Consider the following 19,661-nt stretch of genomic DNA (forward strand, 5'->3'; position numbering starts at 1 on the left):
GCAATGATAGCCTACAGACTTCTAGCTATTATGCGTTAAATTGTTAATCGCGAGTGGTGTGCTGCTGGAGAGCGTGCTACCGTGCGTAGTATCAGAATAATAATCATTTGTTCACATGAAGGGAAAGGCGCAGTATCTGTTACACTTGTTTCTGTGGACACCTGAACCGGCCATAAGTGAAGGGAGAAAGGTGGGAGTGAAAGTGGAAAGAGAGAGAAACAGAAGCCGTAGTGGAGGGTGGTGGTGGTGGTGGTGGTGGTGGTGGTGGTGGTGGTAGTGGTTATTTATCGTATACACAAAAGGAAAGAAAAGATGTTTGCCTGCCCTGGTATCTGCTATCTGATATCTGAAGCACCTGAACTGGGGCGGCGGAAATAAAAGGATAGCGAGGAGAAGGTAGAGGAAATCAAAGAGGTGAGTGATAGGGAGAAAGAAAAGGGTAGGTCTGCGGAGTAATTTCGACCACCGGGAGATCTTTAACGTGCACTGGCATCGCAAAGCACACTGACGCCTCTCCGTTTCGTCTCCATTGAAACGCAGCTCCGGAGGCCGGGATCGAACCCGGGTACTCCGGCACAGTATAGTCGGGCATCTTAAGCACACTGCACCACCGCGTCAGGGCTGTTATATTAAAAGGAACAAAAATTTCGTTTATGAACTAGAGTTGAGAATGGCTTTGGATATTATACGCGAATGCAAAAACTAGTAAAAAAGCAGGAAACAAACAGTGCTTGCTACAAATCATTTTGAAGTAATCAGTAATTGGATGTGCCTACTCTGTTCCCTATCAAACTGCACACGGGGCTACATCGTACGATACACGATTCTGTAGTAGACTGTCCAAGTAAGGCAGAACACGACTTACGACGTTCTGGAGCCAGAGCTGATCCAGGAATACAAGTTTTACGTCTTAAAACAGTATTTTGAAGCTGCGAAACGTATCTTGATAGGGCGCTAAAGAGGGGTGATTTTGTTATCGTTTCAGAGAGAGTATTCGTTTGCTCCTGCGTTCCTGCAGACGCGATTTGATAAAAATTCGACACTATCTCCGGGTGTTTCCTTATGCTTGTCTGTTTTCGGAACGACTATGGGCTATTTTTCACTGAGGAAACGTTTGGAAATAGAAATATGGGCACGATAAAGGCAATTATTTTTCACCTTGGCAGGAAGTGAAAAAGCAAGCAGCAGCAACATGCTGTATACACAGGAAAGAGCTCGTCACAGGGGACAAACGAAAAAAGCTGTACCGCTCCTTCGTGGGTTTCAATTTCACAAAGATCTCTATTTGAGTCAGCTCCCGTTTGATACTCTACATGGTGAATAGAGGAAAACGAACTTTACTGAGGGCTAAAACATGTATTGTTTTCTCTGTCCAGGTTGAACCGGTGGAGCTCCCATTCCGGGAAGTAATGGAGATCGCGCGCGCAGGGAGAAAGATTGTTGGGGAGCGAGGGGGATCCGCCCTGCGCAATACAAAACTCCGGTAGTAAGTGCAACATCGTGGTTTTCCGAGCTACGTCACGAATGACGCGTTGGAGGAAAAATGAAATGAGTGGCTTTGCTTGGTAGGCAAAACATTCAACTTCTATACTGGTGCGTTGCAGTGGGTAATAGGTCTTGTATGGGGGCAGTTTGCCCTATTTTACGCCATTCCGTCCAGTTATGGCGCGGTGGAATGCGACAATCAGTAGAAGACGAGCGGCACGCGTTTCTTCAGCTTTGAAAGCGGCGCAAAATCGTTTTTGGAGCCGTGCACAGTACAAAGCGACAGACTTAGTCAACGCCCGCAGGATGCGTCTATACTGGATAGTAGTAGTTTAGTATGTGGTTATTTATAAGATATCCGAAAGGAAGGAAAATATGTTTGCCAGCCCCGGTATCTGCTATCTGATATCTGAAGTACCTGGACTGAAGCGGCGGAAATAAAGGGATAGGGAGGAAGCGATAGAGTAAATCAAAGAGGTGAGCGACAGGGAAAAAGGACTGGGTACGTACGGTAGGCAGAGTTTTCCATACTGTCGTGCATTCACATATTTTTCGGGGAAATAAGTAGCACTTCGTTTGCTTTAGTGACAGAGCTTGCGCTCAAAGACCAGAATGAAATTGCAGTGATTATAAGGACTTCTTGATCGGCAGTAAGTTTATTTCAGTGCATCAAATTAGCCAGCTCCTATCACGAGACGGCTCTTGAGATATGACAGCAGCACGAATGGGGAAGTATACAGCACCATTCCACAAGAAGCCCAGCCGTATTGCGTTTGAGCGTAGTCGTGTCCCAATCGTAGAACGGTTTTTATTTATTTATTTATTTATTTATTTATTTATTTATTTATTTATTTATTTATTTATTTATTTATTTATTTATTTATTTATTTATCTATTTATTTATTTCAGGTACCCTCATAGCCCCCAGGGCATTATTGAGGGGAGTGGTACAAAAATATAAATTCAAACAGGTAAAAAGAAGGTAACGCATACATGCACATGTCTACAAAAATGAATAACAATGATTCCGAAAAAAAAAAAAATCTGGCTGCAAGAAAATTCATGATTCGAAAAAACGACAATACAGTAATTAAGAATAACAAGGACAAAAAGAATAAATTCGCAAAAATAAGTCCAAAAAAGTAGCCAGTAAACACAAATATATTAAATCATTCGTAGGAACATCGAGCGACGAACTAGGTACGATGGCAGAAGGCTATAAATGAAACAGACACAAAAAAGAAAGAAACAGAGCTAAATACACAATATTTCAACAAAAATGAAACAAATGAGGCATTGGTAGACCGTAATATAAATATATCATCCTGAACTCATCAACGCCATTTGCAGCACAATATCTGGTTTGTAGGTGCACTGGTTCCACTCCGACGATGTTTTTGAATTTATGCAGAAGGTTATACGGCAACGAGGAACGCCAAATTCCTTTGAGTGATCGATGCGGGATGATAAATATGTTGGCGTAGTGATCAATGTGTTTTGAAGAGTGGAATACATGTAAATTTAAATAAAATAGACACAGACGTGACACTTTCTGCGCAGAGCAAAAGGGGTTAATGACAAGCTATTTTTGATTTCTGTGACGCTCGAAGGTGGATCATAGTTACGTGCAATAAAACGCGCTGCTCTATTTTGCACACCTTCTAAGGCGTCAATAAGCTTGTTAGTGAAAGGATTCCATACACAATCAGCGTATTCTAGTTTTGAGCGGACAAGAAATAGTGTAAGCAACGGGGTTTGAATTTTCGCGACGGGAAAAGTGCACTTAGTCGCACCTTGCACTTAGGCGTGTTAAGTGTCATTTGCCATTCTGAGCACCAATTAGAGATAGTCGTTAGGTCTGCCTGGAGTAATGCAACGTCATTAATATTTTTTTTTATTTCTCAGTAAACATCACAATCGTCCGCAAAGAGTCCTACTAAAGATGTTACGTTGTCAGGTCGTTAATATATACAAGGGATAACAAAGGACCGATGACAGAACCTTGCGGTACGCCGGAGGTCACAAAAATCGATGACGAGTTAAAGCTGTTAGCATGTACACATTGCAATCGGTTAGACAAAAAGCTCTCGGCCCATTTCTGTACATTTGCTGGCATCATTCAAGAGCCCTCTTGTAGGTTACTGCGCTCTTTAAATATTATTCGGTTAGCGCTTTATTATGCTGTTATTTTTCATACTGCTGGTTCTACCAATGCGCATAGCATTGCATTTCTTCCTTTCTTGACCATTGTTGTGCCGGTGGGGTTATCACACAGTAGCCCACCGTCAACAGGGTTGTGCCAGTGGATCCCGCAACTGCCACCAATGTTGTGCCGGTGGGGTTATCACACAGTAGCCCACCGTCAACAGGGTTGTGCCAAGGAGTTGGTAATGCAGCGCTCGTCACCCGTTTCGTGAACGAGGGCTGTCAGCTCCCTGGGCGGTAGCGATGAATCCGAGTCGGCGTTGGTGAGATGAAGAAAAGGCTTTATACACTATTTACATGCATTTACACAACAAGATCGGCTCTGGGGCCGAAAGCTAACATAGCCATACGCGACTGTTCTCGCGCAGCGACGGCCGGGGAGATTCCGCCGCGTCCGCACTGTCAGTGGGCGAACTGCTCCCGATGGACGCTCGTGACGAACTCACACTCGGAGTCTCGAACGGAAGCACTTGAGACTCCGTTGCCGAGAACCGTTGACGCTCAAAATGGTCCAATCCGACGGCAGCACTTTCGCAGGGCCAATGGGAGAGCTTGCTGCGCTCTCGCTTCAAATATGCCGCGGGGCGAAAAGGGGTTCACCGTCAGGGCCGCGGCGCGCCGTGCTGTCTGGACGTTCAGCTCATGTTGAAACACGTCGCTTCTCTCCCTTTGGTACGGCTCGCCTCCAGTGCACTGGAGCTTTGCAGAGAAGTATCCAAAGTTTGTGAAGGAGGCGTTCGCCGAAGAAGTTTGGCGTCCGGCTGAATTTCTAGGCGGCTTTGGCCAGGCACAACAGCACCCCCGCCATCAGACAATGCGCCGGGAAGACGAGCTGCTCGCATGTGGCTCGGATGCCGGGCGCGCTCGTTCGCCAGGTTCGTCCAAGCTCACGTCCAGTGTCCGGGCGCCAGGTAGCCTCACGTGCCTCGGGTTCCACTCGCCAGGTCAGGATCTCTGCCGACAGCCTTGTTGCCGGGGCACGCCGATCAACTTCGCTCGGGTCGCTCCGATGCCCTTGCCACTCGCCACTGGTAACGGTAGACTTTTCTGCGGCTTGCAAAACCGACCGACAACAGGCAACACCCAACTCAAGCAAGTACCCTCGGTCACCCGTCAAACACCAGACAGAGGCAAATTTCAAATTCAATTAGCTAAATTGTTGTCCCCTTTTTGCTCCCACTACAACAAGAGACAAGTGTATAGGATGCAGTACACAAGGTTCAAACAACAATTTTGCGCCTTGAGGATACATTAAATAGCAAAGAAGATTAATAATCAGTAATGGAAAAGAGTCTCCTTGAAATCACTTGGACCGTAGACCATAACTGAGGAAGCAAGGAGGTCATTCAATTTTACCCCGATCTGCCTACAAAGTTACCGTTAGCGAAGAAACGCTCGTTGAATGAAGGTAGCGTCTCGAATGCACGGCTCAAAGCATCCGAGTTCGCACTGTGCTGCTCTCTTCCGCAAGCGGCAGAATGCGTAGCATTATTCGGGCGGTTTGGCTTTCCTCCCTCCGCTACAGCCTCGGCTGTCCATTTCTCTACGAGACCTTTCTTTCCACTTGGTGCGTGAAAGAACAGACGTCCACAAGTTGCTCGCTTTGTTGAACGACCTGTCTCGTTCCTTACGCTTTGCGCACCAATCGCGCATTTTCTCAGCGCGGTTGCATTTGCGCCGCTGGGATCGCCGCTTCTTTTCCTTTCGCGATCGTTTGCGTTTTCTCACCTTTCGATGACAGCATTCTTTCATGCACCTGCCTTTCCGCTCTTTTCGGCGGCAGCACTTGACATTTTGCTTTCTTTCTTTTGGTGCCAGCTCTTTCAAGCTGCCGGTAACCGGAGCTAGCATGGTGCCGGCATCGTCGGAGTGCGGCGCCGCGCCTGCATCGCGGCCAGCAGCGCATGACTCACTGCCAGTCGCGTCCGAACAAGGACAAGGCTCGCTCACGCCAGCCCTCAAGCTAGGCATATCCTCTGCAGGCTCGCCACTCAAGTTACACTGATCTGCCAGTGTGCCGCATTGCTCAGCGCTAACCGGCGCACGATCACGTTCGTCCGACAGCTGCGGCGCTTCGGATCGCGTGAGGTCCATGTTCGCACCAAGGTTGTTTTCGCCAATACAATTGAGCGCGTCAGGACAGGAAGATTCATGGCTCCTATCTAGTCGCTCGCTGTCGACTTCACAGGTGTGGTTCTCGACAGCGTCCGCGTCATGGGCCTGCCTTAGCTGTTCAACACTTGTGAGCTGCGCAATTTCCATGAGCGCAACTTCGTTTTTCTGTGTGTCCTGATCTACGTCGACTCTGACTTCGGAAATTGCCAATTTGTCGTCTCCTAGGTTTACTACATCTCCGCCATGCTGTACAACTGCTGCTTCTGAGTTGTCAGGCGGTTGATTTACTGCCAATTCCCCACTCTCGATTGGTGGAATCGGATTGCTTACAGCTACGTGAGAATTACGTGAGAATGCGTGCAGGACGGTGTCACTTCGGATTTCTCGCCGATGGAGTCGGCTCCAACCGGCTCAGCTGCCAGTGGCTCGACCAAGGTAACCCTAGACACTTCTGTTAGAGACTCGATCAGCTCGCTGCTGCTATCGCGTTGCTCGGCCGCTTCCACAAGCTGTGTCTCATTCTCTGGTGCAAGTACAATTTGCTCCGAGACTTCCTGACTTTCTAACCATTCGGTTACATCGGCTTTCAACTGATACGCCAAATCAAAGTACGTTTTGGTACAGTTTTTCTCCCGCTGATACCTGTCCTCAAGCTCCATTGGTGACAGCCGATGTCTTTTCAGTAAAGACTCTTTCAGGTAATCGTAGTTTTTCAAGTCAACGTCTATTACGCGCTTGATTTCTTCCGATGCCTCAGCGGAGAGAAGAGCGACCAATTTTTGTGCCCAAGTATCTCGCTCGAAACGTTTACTTCTGCAGACATTCTCAAAGTCTGCCAAATACACTGCCATATCCTCTGCGATGAGGAACGGTGGTGGACAGTCTCGCGGTGTTGAACCGTTACAATGAATGGCATTAAAAGCTTTAATCTTTTCCACGCTCATTCTATGTGTTGAAACCTCCAGCTGCATCAGTTGCCTTACGCGGGCGTCCTCTTTCTCGTGACGTTCCCTACGTTCACGATCCTCTTTCTCGCGACGTTCTCTACGTTCATCATCCTCTTTCTCGCGACGTTCTTTCTCCTCCTGCTTATGGCGCTCTAGCTTTTCACGCTCCTCGCGCTTTTGGAGTTCTAGCTTTTTGGCTTCCTCCTTCCCTTTTCTCTCTTGAATATCATCCCAGGCCTCTGCGGCTTCCTCAACCGTCACTTCTTCTGCCTGCATGATCTCAAGAATATCCTTTTTTCTTTTCGCTGAGCCCAAATCGATGCCCAACTCATCACAAATTTGGAGAAGTTCGTTGACCTTGTAACTCTCCATCTTTTACCGGCCTCTTGTTGTTTGCCTTTTTAGAATAGTGTACTATACGTTCGCTATCTCGCTCCTAGCAAGAGATGCGCAAGCCTTTCTCACACTGATTCCCTTCTCAGCATCCCCTGGTTTTCAAAACACTTCCTGTAGGCTTGAAACACGCAAGGTTAACACAATGCTACGCTCAGCCTTTCTCTAAGCTACCCTGTGTGTTAGAGAAGTCTGGCGTTTGAGGGAAACTTCAGGTACTCACCGCGCCGAGGTGCCTGACGCCGGTCAATCCCGCAGCTGCCATCCAATGTTGTGACGGTGGGGTTATCACACAGTAGCCCACCGTCAACAGGGTTGTGCCAGTGGATCCCGCAACTGCCACCAATGTTGTGCCGGTGGGGTTATCACACAGTAGCCCACCGTCAACAGGGTTGTGCCAAGGAGTTGGTAATGCAGCGCTCGTCACCCGTTTCGTGAACGAGGGCTGTCAGCTCCCTGGGCGGTAGCGATGAATCCGAGTCGGCGTTGGTGAGATGAAGAAAAGGCTTTATACACTATTTACATGCATTTACACAACAAGATCGGCTCTGGGGCCGAAAGCTAACATAGCCATACGCGACTGTTCTCGCGCAGCGACGGCCGGGGAGATTCCGCCGCGTCCGCACTGTCAGGGGGCGAACTGCTCCCGATGGACGCTCGTGAGAGTCGTGACGAACTCACACTCGGAGTCTCGAACGGAAGCACTTGAGACTCCGTTGCCGAGAACCGTTGACGCTCAAAATGGTCCAATCCGACGGCAGCACTTTCGCAGGGCCAATGGGAGAGCTTGCTGCGCTCTCGCTTCAAATATGCCGCGGGGCGAAAAGGGGTTCACCGTCAGGGCCGCGGCGCGCCGTGCTGTCTGGACGTTCAGCTCATGTTGAAACACGTCGCTTCTCTCCCTTTGGTACGGCTCGCCTCCAGTGCACTGGAGCTTTGCAGAGAAGTATCCAAAGTTTGTGAAGGAGGCGTTCGCCGAAGAAGTTTGGCGTCCGGCTGAATTTCTAGGCGGCTTTGGCCAGGCACAACACCATGCAGGCCTTTCTCCCGTACCCGAGAAGTCAGAACGCCTACACTTTTGACTCACACAGCCTATAAACGAGCTCACAACTCCCTGATACCCCTTACCTTGGGCGGCTCCTCAATCCAAAGTTTCTCAATGTCGCGTTCTTGGCATTCCTCTACATGTCGCCAAGAATGTCCGGGCTCTCCATGCGGCTGTTGCTACCTGTCAGTCTGTCACTCATTTACTTCGCATAGTTGTGAGATGGCCCTTCGGCCTGAGGAAAGCTCACGCCTGTCGACTGGTTCACACACTAACTTGACAAATTTCTTTACTTCATACCATATCCTTCATTCACCCAGAGCAAGCGAGACACACTTGCAACAGCTCTTCACGGCCTTTATAAAGCTGCTCTCCGTCTTCCCATAACCACTTCCACCGATAAGCTTTATGCTACCGGGATCTTTCATCCTCTTCGTAGTCTCCTTTCCCTTCACCGCGTCCGACAGGTAGCTCGACTCTCCGGCACAGTTCATGGACGCTGGCTTCCCATTCAGGCTAACATTTCCACCATCCACTTAGTCCCTCTGCCAACTCCTTCCCCGCCGGAGGCTACTAGCCTCCATATACTTCCTCTTCAAGCCAATATGACGCCGAGTCCTGGATGCTGGCCGCCGACATGTTGCTGCCTCTCATCATAGTCCGCCATTCAATATCCACGGAGTCGCTTACACGGATGCCTCTTATGTGGCTCCTCGCGGGTCCAGAAGCCAGGTCCGTTTTCATCCTGGTCTATCTGTCCCTGTCACTCGCACAAGCAGCCCTTTCTCCACCCTCCGGATATTACCTCGCTTGAGGTTTTCTCCATCATTCATGCCATTCAGTTTCCATTCTCTCCCGCCTGTGTCTCAGTATATATTATCTACACTGACTCCCAGATGGCTATCCGTGCCATTTAATCTAAAAACCTCACACCTCATCTGCTCACGGAGCTCGACGCCGCACTTGTTTCATTGCAGCCCTGCCCCGTCTTTCACCGATGGATCCCTGGACCCTCGGGGAGTGATGGCAATGAGCTGGCTAACCAGCTCGCGCGCGAAACTCGTAGCCCGGCACCGTTCATCCCCTGACCCAGGTTCTTGGAGGGCGGATCGAGACTGTCCATTCGCGCCACTATCTGACAATATTACAATGCTGCTCACTTAGATCGCAAGTTCTACCCCGACCCTCATCATACTCTCTCCGTACGGGAGGCTCACGCTCTTCGGCAGATACAGCTTAATACACTCATAACCCCTGCACGGCTATAACTGTATAAATTCCGCCGCGATCCTTCATGCCTCAACTGCCCTTCTCCTTATGCCAACCTTTCCCACTGTCTATTTTCATGCCCGGTTGCATTGCGATCGGCTTTCTTTCCCACCTCCTCCCATATCTGGACGACCTGGGTGGACTGGCTTGGTGCTGAGGGTGAGGAAGAACAGCGCAATGCTTGTCCAGCAGGCCATCGATGTATTAGGCACCTAAGTGTAGCGCTTCAATAAACTCCTTTACTACATACTACTACGATGTTCTGCGCCAATTGCACTCACACTAAGTGCTGTACGCGTGCGTGACAGTGTTTGTGTAGAGGGGCAGGGGGGCGGTAGTGTTCTAAAAAATAATTTTATGGTATCACTGCCTCGAGACCAACTTATGTGGTATTGTTGCCCCCCCGCCTTGCACGTTTGCCTCCTGCAAACTGTTGGATGGGATACTACTTCTATATAGCAGCAGCATCTCTCTTTTGTCAGGCAGAACGTAATTCGAGGAATCCCTCAGACAATAAGCACTGAGGTGTGCGTTCGCTGCTGCCTTGACTCCCGACTGTCCAGACTTCATGGCGCTTGGGAGCTGCTTTTGTAGCGAAAGCTACATTGGCCACGAACAAGGAGTTTCGCGTGGTGGGAGGCACAGAGCCGTTGCCTAGCAACCGCCGCAGCTGGGTGACGCCGCGCGCTCGCCGCGCCATCTGGCAATCAAAAAGCAACCAGAAAAAGATGTCGCGTCTTTAATGCCACAATATAGAAAGAGATAGTAAGTATCTTAATTCTCCTTCTCTAGCGTGAGGATGACAGTAGTGATGATGATAGGCTAGTCAGCGGCGCACCCGTGTACTCAGCATTGGACAGGACTGGTTTGGATTTGACAGTATTGGTTGGCTTGTATTTCACAGAATCAAGAGTACTTGATTAAACTGGATTCTGCACGGGTTAGATTGGCTTACACTGTATTGGATGGCAATAAATTTAATTGGAGAGAAGTAGGCAGCCCAGCCAGGCACACATTCATTCGCTACGTATATCCTGGCCTATAGCTGAGCTAAGCCGGCCACGGCCAATTTTTTTGGAAGGGTTTTTTGAGGAAATACCTGACGTCAATCGAGGCAATAAGGCCATTTATGCAAATACACCCTATAAAATTCCAACGTTTGTTCGGATGCCTTTTTACGGGACACGCCTGGTTTATAGGAACACAGGAATTGCAGTAATTGGTTCACAGGAAGGGAAGAGCGCAGTATCAGTCACACTTGTTTCTGTGGCATGGCCGCTCGATGGAAGCGCACTAGGTGCGGCCTGCTACGTCGTCCGAAACCGGCGGGAGGCGCCTACTTCACGTCGCCACCGCCGCGGCGCTACCGTTCGGGGACAGCCGCGCGCGGAGAGCTGCGCCTGGCTGCGCTTTTAGGGAGGCGTCGGCGTGGTAGAAGCCTTTTATTTTAATGATATAAGAGCTCCGCTTCACACAATTTGGCAACACGAATTAGTAAATACTGACATGTCTAGTGTGACCATGTCAGCACTTAGCGCTTGCTCGGCAACGATGTATACTGGAGTGTACCCCGAGAAACTTAATGCGACGGTGGGTCAAGGCCACTCGATGGAGAGCTCGCATTACCGTGATGTTGCATTCGGATCAAGTTGTTTGTCACACGAAAATGTCACCCGGCTGTGAACAATTCGAAGCTGTTCAGCTGCCATGGTGGCCTAATGCATAAACACTTCACTATGTCGCGAATTCTGTGTGTCATTTTCATACCATTTACTCATTCCTGCATACAGCTTTTATACACAAATTGATGTCAACCTGTTCTAAGCTGACAGCGCTATCCAATAAAAATATATTGTCCTACTGTGAGCAACCTCTGTGAAAATGCGACATGTAACCAATCTTTCTAACTCATTCTGACAAATGTTACATTGGAAATATGAAGATGTTTATTAGGTTAAATCCACATGATAACCTGAGATCTTCGACTCAGTTGAGACCTTAAGCTTTGTACGCCAGAAGGCTATCCGTCATGGCTTCCCGCATTTTGCATGACCGAACTAAGCGCGCTTAATAGAGCCGGTCTGCCTCAAGATGCTACATATATGCGCCGAAAATTTTTATTACCATTTTTATTGGCTGCTCGCAAACCCGTGCAATTTTTACTGCTTTGTAATTTTCAATGGAAGAACGCACATCGAGTGTTCCTGTTGTGAAACTCAGCTGCGATCACAACAATGTTCACGCTTCAGTGCGCAACTGCATGAGATTCAGCGAGCAGTCGAGTACGCTTATTAAATGGCCACACAAAAAAAAGGAAGAAAATTACCAATCGCATATGCATGGGAAACCTTTCATGAGAGAGGTTTATGCCATAGCCATAAATGTCGCTCGACTGTTGAGTTGACATTTCCTGCACAGCTCACTATCAGTGGGTGCCGCAACTTAACAATATCTTGCATAGCGCCTCAGCATGGGCACGATCATTGTTCTCATAGATTAGCTGCAGGTACTGGGTATAGTTAGAAAACAATGATGAAATCAAAAGTTTACACAGCTTGCTATTTCGCCGGACCTCTTCAGACTTCATCATCCTGTTAAGGAAGGTGCTCGTAAGGTGACAAAGCTTGATTACTTCCTTTGCGGGGTACATCAAGCCTCCATTGTCCTCGGTTTTCGTCAACCTGTAACTGGTCCAGTTGACTTATATTTCCTGCAACAGGCTTTTGCGCGACTGACATGTCGCTTCAAAACCATACCAAATATCGCATAAATTAAGCAACAACCTGGTAGTGATAAACAAAACTTGGGGTTCTCAAGTCTCCTTGCAGAGCCTCGTTAGAGTACCCGCTCTTTGCTACCTGCTTATTCACCGTATCTCGTAATTGCTGCCTCTGTCGCATATCATTAGAATGCATCCTTGAGCCGCCGCATTATATGAAATAGCACCCTATAACACATAGCTATATAAAGCTCTTCTTTACCGAAGCCGTACGAACGTGCCCTATAGGAGTATAGTGTGCCCGACTTGGGATCTAAGGGTCCCACTTTCAATAATTCCCATTTCCCCCTTACCTCTTATTGACTGTCTGGTTTGGCAGCTCCTGCCGCATTGAACATGTCATGTGTTCTCATTGCGCCAAAGGTTTCTGGCCATATCACCAACTAAAGTGCCTCTTACCAGGGAGGTATTTTTCCGACTTTCCGATGACACATAGTGGGCGCCGGATTTTCATTGGAACGGGGCCTTTTACTTTATCGCGTCGGCCCCAGTCTCAAGAATATAAACAAATGTTGTATGCACAGGCTACTTTGCTTGCGAGGCCACTCAGACTAGCGCGGCAAAATTTAGAACAAATTGTATGCTTATATAAAAACACGCTTCGCACCGTTTTCTGATATGTCCTCTCAACATAACATGCGAGAAAAGCTTCTGGTACTACCTCATCGTGTTCATCTGCTTCACAACACATCGGTAAAAATGCTAGTTCACTGGCCAGCTCCCTGGTAACTAAATAGGTTAAACAACGTGACGGGAACACAGGAAAAGAGGACGACACAACTAGCGCGGTTGTGCCGTCCTCTTCTCCTGTGTTCCCGTCACGTTGTTTGCACTGTTAACCTATAATTAATCACCAACAAGTCCAATCTGCTGTCCCTTGCAGCAAATTCAATGGCAGCTGATAGATATTATGCTTCAGCATCTGGACTTTTTAACCTCAGCGCCGCTTTCATTTCAGAGGAAGCGAGTGCATTTCCACTCCTCGCTACTGCCTTTGTCTGAAGCGAGCTCAGCAGATAAATATTGAGGGTCTCTTAGATGTCTCTTAAGCGGAGGACGACGAAAACCTACCCTTGTCCTATCATTTGCCTCTCATCGTTTGCCACAGTTCGTCATTTCAAGTCGTAGCTTGATATATTGGTGGTTTCCCAGTCATGATGAGTCTGCCTGCGTAGTCACTGTAGCCCTTACCACTCATAACTAAGCAGGTTACTCATTGAGAATCAGCAGTGGTCATAACATGTCATCCTTTCACATATTGGTCATTTCGTAGTCATTAGCAGTAATGATGAGTCATGCCTAGCTATTATAGTCCTTACCACACATCGGTGAGCACTTGTACTCATTTCTACTCAGTTGCGGTCATTATATGTTATAGTTTGATATACTGGTAATTACAAATCATTTTAGTCATTATTACACACTATTAGTCATTAGCATTAGTCATTACCTCTATCAATGTCTATTTATAGCTTTTATTGATTACCTATCACCATCAATCATTTTCATTCTTAATCTCCCTCCTTGCACGTCCTCTTTTGCGACTGACACACCAGTGTACAGATGCGACGCACAGATTACAGCCACAGCTTCTGCGCACAGATTTTCGCTCCATGAGCCTAGAACGGCTTTCGCCTTAAAAAACAAACGCATCCCGTCTCAACGTTAACGTGATTGCACACGCGCACACAAAACGTTTGCATTTACCACGCCGACACGAGGCGAACGCGTCCAGAAAGGAAGCAAACCGCGCGCTGAGAGCCGGCGACCCTGGCGGCGACGTGTCCCCGAACAGTGGCGCCCTCAGCAGAAATAGCGGGCGCAACTGTAAACCGCCCATTGACGGCGGCGCAATGCAGCAGGCCGCACCCAGTGCGCTTCCATCGAGCGGCCGTGTCTGTGGACACTTGAACCGCGCCGTAAGGGAAGGGAGGAAGGTGGGAGTGAAAGTGGATAGAAAGAGGAGACATAATGGAGGGCTACGGAGTAATTTCGACCACCTGGGGATCTTTAACGTGCGCTGACATCGCACTGCACACGGACGCCTCTTCGTTTCGCCTCCATCGAAACGCAGCCGCCGAGGTCGGGTTCGAACCCAGGTACTCCGGCACAGTGGTCGGGCGTCTTACCACCCCCCCACCCCGGCGGGGCAGGAACACAAGAGCATCACCGAAGTGAACGTTTGCCGAACACTTGCGATCATTTCCGCCCGTGAGAATCATTAATGGGTAGCATACTGGGCAGTGCCGTGCATAGGATTGTGCTTGGTCTAAATATGTCTGAATCTGAGGCAAAAATTAGGACCCTTCGTACAAAACGCGCATTGAGCACATTGAAAATTAAAAACCGCGCCGCCAGATTCGTCTTGGGATGATTCGTAATAATAATAATAATAATAATAATAATAATAATAATAATAATAATAATAATAATAATAATAATAATAATAATAATAATAATAATAATAATAGTAATAATAATAATAATAATAAAATTTCTTATTTCCTTTTTCCAGTACAAATGCAGGCCTGCCAAAGCCTCCAGAGGCTTGAATGGCAGTACCCGGCAGTAGCAGCAGCCATGCACCGAGCAGACATTTACATAAAAAAAACCGAAAAAAGCAAAAGCAACAAAAAAGGAAACAATGAGAAAAGAAAATGGATTCAAAAGAGCGAACGCAAAAATGTCCACACGACAGTTGAGAAAACATGAAAAAAACATAACAAAGTTTTGTACTGGAACCAACATCTTAATTTCACAAGACAATCCTTCACTATCTTTTTGGAATTAGCATAATAATAATAATAATAATAATAATAATAATAATAATAATAATAATAATAATAATAATAATAATAATAATAATAATAATAATCATAATAATAATAATAATAATAATAATAATAATAATAATAATAATAATAATAATAATAATAATAATAATAATTGGTTCACAGGAAGGGAAATGCGCAGTATCTGTCACACTCTGTGGACACCTGAATTGCGCCGTAAGGGAAGGCGCCGTAAGGGAAGGGATGAAGGAGGGAGTGAAAGTGGATAGAGCGAAAGGGGAGCCGTAGTGGAGGGCTACGGCGTAATTTCGACCACCTGGGGATCTTTAACGTGCGCTGACATCGCACAGCACACGGACGCCACTTCGCCTTCATCGAAACGCAGCCGCCGTGGTCGGGTTCGAACAGCAAATATTTCTTTGTGTAACCGGTTAAGAACAGAGGGAACATAGCGTTTTCGAAGACGCTTGCCATAGCGTGTACGCATTCTAGGCACGAGAAAACGATCGCGACTTCGCACATCTTTCACAGGAACACAAGGTGTGCAAAAATCATTTGACCAGATGTTTTTAAAAACTACTGGTTTGGTTTGGTTTGTGGGGTTTAACGTCCCAAAGCAACTCAGGCTATGAGAGACGCCGCAGTGGAAGACTCCGAAAATTTCGACCCCTCGAGTTCTTTAACGTGCACTGACATCGCACAGCACAAGGACGCCTAGCGTTTCGCCTCCACCGAAAAGCGGCCGCCGAGGCCGGGATTCGATCCCACTATTACACTGTACCACTTTTGTTTCAGAAAATAGATGGAAAAAAGTCAGGCATGCGTAAAAGTTCAAAAACGTTACTAGGTTCATCACGTGACCTACCATGTAATACTGATTTGAGGGCGGATTTCAGTAAACTGTTCACTTTCTTTCGCCAAAAGGCAGAGCAGAAATAAAAGCAGCAAGTACCATAGCGTATACGCTAAGGCGTATATTATTTGCTTGCATACATTCATAGGGCAGAGGGACTTGACAGAGTACAGCAAACAAGCAACTTTCCGGAGCTGAGAACATACAAAAGACAAATGAGTATTCCAAAACATGTCGGAAAGGACAAGGACGAACTTAGCTGGGAACTGCTGGCCTCCCACCGAAAAAGATTAAGGCTTAAATTGTTTTTTACGATTTACCACAATAAAACCGGCATTAACAAAAACGCATATTTTAAAGGGCCACACTATGTCTCCAGGCGCATAAACCACACTTTTAAAATTCGAGAATGTCATGCCCGGACTGGTACTTAGGCAAATTAATCTTTTTTTAAATTCATTAGAGAGTGGAATCGCTTAACTGAAATCTTTGGGACGTTAAACCCCACAAACCAAACCTTTGGGCGCTGCGGAATAATCTTTGAATAAAGAAAAATCGTTCGAAAGCTCCACGACGCTCTGGAAATTAGGGAGATGGGGCAGAAAAGGTTTTTCTTGGGGGCCGCCCACCCACCACCGTGCTTTCATGACCTCACAATATTTGCAAACAGAAAGAAGTTTTTTCAGACTCATTATCAGGGACTAGCTGGATAAGCTTCTATTACAATTCTTCCGTTTTGTCTCCTCTGCATGGTCACCACCATCTTAAGCAAGGTTCCATCGAAGCTGTTACCATGCTTATATATATCCGATCAAGACGTTGACGATTGGTTGTCGGCGTACGAGCGTGTCAGTATAGTTATACAACCGATGGGACGACACTATCAAATTAAGTAACGTAATCTTTTACCTGACTGACGGGGCGAACCACTGGTTTCGCAACTATGAGGCAGACCTGCCATCTTGTTCGGCCGCCCTGCAGTTCGCAAGCACCGAGCAGAACAACGCTTGCGCGAGCGCACTCAGCAGGCCGAAGAGCCGTTCACCAGTTACATAGAAGACATCGTTGACCCGTGCAAACGTGTCGACCCTTAATGTCCGAAGCGGATGAAATCGAAAACATTCTGAAAGCCATCTCTGAAGACGCGTGCCAGATGCTCTGGGTGAAAGGTCAGTGACGTGATCAAACTTTGTCAGAGCTACGACGCGCTTCGTAAAAAGCGCGCTTGTATGCGGTCCAATGTTAGAGACGACGCTATCTCTACACTATAGCGCTGGGCAGTTCTACTCCATCAGATGACAGCCCTTTGCTTCAACAAATTAAAGCCTTCTTTCGAGAAGAGGTCGCCCGCCAGCAATCACTGGTCCCTCAGTTACGGGATACTGGCCGTCTTGCTCCTGACATGGCTCCGTCTTTGGCTCATACCATACGACGCGACGTGGGGAGGCGGCAGAAAGTTAGGTGGGCGGATGAGATTAAGAAGTTCGCAGGGGTCAAGTGGATGCAGCTAGCACAGAACCGGGTTAAGTGGAGAAATATGGGAGAGGCCTTCGCCCTGCAGTGGGTATAGTCAGGCTGATGATGATGATACGACGTGCCGTGCAAGATCTCATCGCTGATGTCCTTCCGCCCAGCTCCATTCTCCCGCCCAGCCCTGTACTGCCACCCAGCCCCGTGCCGGCGCAAGTAACGGCACCACTGACTTACGCCCAAGGTGCGGCCAAGCCGCTAATGCCATCAGCACCTCTTTCCTACCAGGCCGCTCCTTCCAACCTTCCTTCGCCTTTGCCTGGGTCTGCATTCCATGTCCCTATTCCAAGGGTATGCCAACACCTTACCATAGCCTCCTTTATACAAGTATAAAGGAGGCTATGGCCCTACGAACCCTTGGCGTACCGCGGACAATCGGACAATCTGCTACTCTTGCGGGCTGCCGGGCCATGTCTATATATATATATATACATGTATATATAAAGTAGACTGACACACGCTTAAAAACGTAACAAGGCTTTACTGACGTTTCGACTGGGTACCAGTCTTCATCAGAGTGGCATTTTACAGATAAGGATCAGTTTTATAGGGTTTTGAGGGAGGCAGCTACAGTGCGCCTGAGTTAAAGAAAGACAAAAGATTCAAAAAAGCACATGGCACGGAATGACTCACGATTCGGAAAGATGTTCAATTGTCACAGTGATTCCTGCTGGAGGCACGGCTATTGTGCGCAGCGCCAGAACCACGCAGCGCACGTTCATGGAGAAAGGGCGATGGGCAGACTTCCAGTCATTGTCTTGGTGTCTGCCTGACTCATGCTTGACGGTCTGGTCTCTGTGTTTGGTCATGTGTGTGTGTGTGTGTGTGTGTGTGTGTGTGTGTGTGTGTGTGTGTGCGTGTGTGTGTGTGTGTGTGTGTGTGTGTGTGTGTGTGTGTGTGTGTGTGTGTGTGTGTGTGTGTGTGTGTGTGTGTGTGTGTGTGTGTGTGTGTGTGTGTGTGTGTGCATATGCATTCAGGAATATTATCTTATGCCACGTGTACGGGTTACTGTGACAACTGAACATCTTTCTGAACCGTGAGTCATCCCGTGCTATGTGCTTTTTTGAATATTTTGACTGTTTTTTTTATTTTTATTGTTTATTTTTCCTTTTGGTGTCTAACTCATGCGCACTGTAGCAGCGTCCCTCAAAACCCTATAAAACTGATCCTGATATGTAAAATGCCACTCTTATGAAGACTGGTCCCCAGTCGAGTAAAACCAATTGTTATGTTCTTAAGCGTGTGTCAGTCCACTTCATAATAATATAACATCTGGTTCATAGTGCTTTCTCCCGTCCGTTATATATATATATATATATATATATATATATATATATATATATATATATATATATATATATATATATATATATATATATATATAGAGAGAGAGAGAGAGAGAGAGAGAGAGAGAGAGCGAAGTACGCTTCATTTAAAGAAACATTTTATTGGACTCGACGTTTCGACCAGAAGCTGGCCTTCACACATACACACACACGCATATATATATATATATATATATATATATATATATAAAGGGCAATGATTCGAGCATACCATACCTGTACCCCAGAGTTACGATTTCTTGAAGGTCGAGTATTTTTTTTAATTCGTTATCGCCATGCCATTTTCCGTTGCTGGAGCAAGTACACAGAGGTGTCGCAATTCCTCATAATTAGAATCAGTAGCTCTATATAATGTCATGTGCAGGGTAAACCCATCTCCGTCTGGCCTCCAAACCTGCCCTGCATTTGCTACGGCAACCCTGTTCCGCAAACTATTCTGATCATAACTATGCGGAACCTACTCTGCTATAAATAACAATGACTGCTATCAATAGCAATAGCAAAGGTCATGAAAAAAAAGGCTTGAAATTAAATTCTAATTGAAAAATAATAAAGCTTTTCTGTTGAAAGTCGACATCGCCACGAAATGGGATGACATAGGCGGATGGATAAATCATAACATAGCCGTTCATGAACTCTTCCAGCTGCTATAGAGCTTTCCTCAATTTTCCTGCGTACATTTTCATACCTTTTCTAACCTTATCATCACCAATCACTATATTCTTTTTCCCCTCTTCCCCATCCCCAACCCAAAGTACCACTATAGGTGTATACTCATCTCTCCGACCAGCCCTTTCCAATCAGTATAGCTCATTTATCTATATTTACTACCATGTGGCCGATGAAAACAAGGTCGAGGAAGAGGAAGTGACCGGGTGGGGCACCGCTCAGGAGGAGGTGGG

Source organism: Amblyomma maculatum, chromosome 2 (assembly GCF_055883805.1).
Source record: "Amblyomma maculatum isolate TAMU_Amacu chromosome 2, ASM5588380v1, whole genome shotgun sequence".
Taxonomy (NCBI): domain Eukaryota; kingdom Metazoa; phylum Arthropoda; class Arachnida; order Ixodida; family Ixodidae; genus Amblyomma; species Amblyomma maculatum.